The following is a 2,991-nucleotide window of genomic DNA, read 5'->3' on the forward strand; positions in this document are numbered from 1 at the left end:
AAAACTCTAAGAACATATTGAGATTCAAAGATAGGGGTCTCAAACAAATGACCCTGAAATAAGCTAGCGGTGATATCTAGCGTGGAGGGGAAGCCTTCTCTTCCACCATAGTGCTCAGGGCCCCCCAGTTCACCGTCTTTACATGAGATAGACGAAAACATAACTCACGTGTCCGACGTAGTAACGTATGCTGTCGTAGAACAATATGAAGAGAGAAGTAAAATCAACACATATCTAAAGGTTTACAGTCCAAACAAATGAATATCCAGCATTTTTTGGTTGTAGATGGCATAGGTAGACTCCAGTTATCTTTTATATGCCTGTAGACGTTCTCTGATGTCTGTCGATCTCAGGGTCTTTTTGCCTCTTGTCTTTTGTTGTGCCGCAGTCTCCCAAGATGTGTGTTCGAGTTGTACCATTAGTGATTCCCTCAGCAGAGTTTTCTCCACGTGGAATCCTCTTTTCACCATATCCAGATAGGCCTCTTCAGCTGTGTGATAGATGTGGGTCCCATCCTCGTAGAACACGCGTAGCCTTGCCGGATATGGAGTCTGGAATCGGATCTTCTTGTCTTTCAGCGCTTTTTTCACCTCCGAGTATTCCTTCCTTTTCTGAAGAATCACAGGAGGATAATCATGATCGAAATACATTTTTTGTTGGCCCACAAAGACATATTTTTTCGCCCAAGCCTTCCGGATTACTTCTTCTTTCATTTTGTACCTGAGGAATTTCACTACGATCGATCTGGGTCTCGCATTCTTTCCAGGCTTTGGTACAAGTGCCCGGTGGGCTCTCTCCACATACAGATCTGTATCCGGAGGAAAATCCAAAGTGTCTCACAGCATTTGTTCAACGTAGTCAGTCATGGAATTATTTTCTGCGTCCTCGGGCACGTTGTATATCCTTATATTGTCTCTTCTTGACCTGCCTTCTTGATCAATCTGTTTGCTTTCCAGCTGTGACTGTATTTTTATCACTTTTTGCATTGTCTTTTCCACATTTTGCACTCGGGTTTCAATTTCTTCAATGCGATCTTCTGCGTGACCGATCCTTTGATTTGTCTTGTTTAATTCGATCTTAATTTCATCCAGTTGATGACTGTTCTCTTTGCGAAAGTATTGAATCTCCTCCAAGATTCGTTCCAGATTGATCTACGCATTATCCTGGTGAGACTGTTGGCAATTAGCATCGTATTTTTGTGCTAACGCATGTGCTGCGCCAGCGCCTTCTTGCTCTTGCTGGACCTCTACGTTAGTTTTCCTGCTCTTCTCTCTTGTTTCCATTGTTGTCCCACTGTTATAGACTGCTTTAATTACAGTTTTTATTTTATTCTCAAGATTTAGTCGGACTATTAGTAAAATCGTCGGAGGAGATGATGGACTATGCTGCCATTCCCTCAGTCACCGGAACCGGAACCAGGTTATACTCTTTCTAAGACAACCAAAATGCTGTATTGCATGCTGTCCAGCCTCGCAGCTTTGTACATTGATTGCATTGGCTTAGACTACGCACACCACACAAGACAGAGAGAACACATCTTATTGCTGATTGAAGGAAATGTATATACACTGAACAAAATTATAAATGCAACACTTTTGTTTTTGCCCCCATTTTTCATGAGCTGAACTCAAAGATCTAAGACTTTTTCTATGTACACAAAAGGCCTATTTCTTTCAAATATTGTTCAAAAATCTGTCTAAATCTGTGTTAGTGAGCACTTCTCCTTTGCCGAGATAATCCATCCACCTCACAGGTGCTGATTAGACAGCATGATTATTGCAAAGGTGTGCCTTAGGCTGGCCACAATAAAAGACCACTCTAAAATGTGCAGTTTTACTGTATTGGGGGGTCCGAAAACCAGTCAGTATCTGGGTGTGACCACCATTTGCCTCACGCAGTACAACACATCTCCTTCGCATAGAGTTGATCAGGCTTGTGGAATGTTGGTCCACTCCTCTTCAATGGCTGTGCGAAGTTGCTGGATATTGGCAAGAACTGGAACACGCTGTCGTATACGCCGATCCAGAGCATCCCAAACATGCTCAATGGGTGACATGTCTGGTGAGTATGCTGCCCATGCAAGAACTGGGATGTTTTCAGCTTCCAGGAATTGTGCACAGATCCTTGCAACATGGGGCCGTGCATTATCATGCCCATCTGCCCTGTACAGTGAAAACCGGGATTCAATCGTGAAGAGAACACCTCTCCAAAGTGCCAGACGTCATCGAATGTGAGCATTTGCCCACTCAAGTCGGTTACGACGACGAACTGCAGTCAGGTCGAGACCCCGATGAGGACGACGAGCATGCAGATGAGCTTCCCTGAGACGGTTTCTGACAGTTTGTGCAGAAATGCTTTGGTTATGCAAACCGATTGTTGCAACAGCTGTCCGGGTGGCTGGTCTCAGACGATCTTGGAGGTGAAGATGCTGGATGTGGAGGTCCTGGGCTGGTGTGGTTACACGTGGTCTGCGGTTGTGAGGCCGGTTGAATGTACTGCCAAATTCTCTGAAACGCCTTGGAGACGGCTTATGGTAGAGAAATGAACATTCAATTCACGGGCAACAGCTCTGGTGGACATTCCTGCAGTCAGCATGCCAATTACACGCTGAGTAGGAATGCTCTCCATCTTCCTTTTCCCTCCTCTACTTCACTTCCTCAGAGGTTAAGCCTGTTGTGAAACATCAGTAAGTTCTGAGTGATCATTTGACAATAAGAGCAGTCTTAAGTCATCAATCAAAACTCTGTTTACGCCCTTTTCAGCAAACATATGCTGACCAAAACCTATCTTAGCATTCTGTCATCCACAGCTGATGATACTGTTGATAATAACCTAATACTTCAGCTAAGCACACCTGGCAAAACATAGCTGTAAAACCTAGCTCCACACTCTGTTTGATCTTGTAGTAGTCTCTAGCCCTTACTCTCAACACAAGTTTGCCAAAATGTTGCAGATGCTCAGACTAACTGCCCAGATTGCAGACCAAAGAGG

The sequence above is a fragment of the Sinocyclocheilus rhinocerous genome, unplaced genomic scaffold (genome assembly GCF_001515625.1).
Source record: "Sinocyclocheilus rhinocerous isolate Xijiao unplaced genomic scaffold, SAMN03320098_v1.1 scaffold11972, whole genome shotgun sequence".
Lineage (NCBI taxonomy): Eukaryota > Metazoa > Chordata > Actinopteri > Cypriniformes > Cyprinidae > Sinocyclocheilus > Sinocyclocheilus rhinocerous.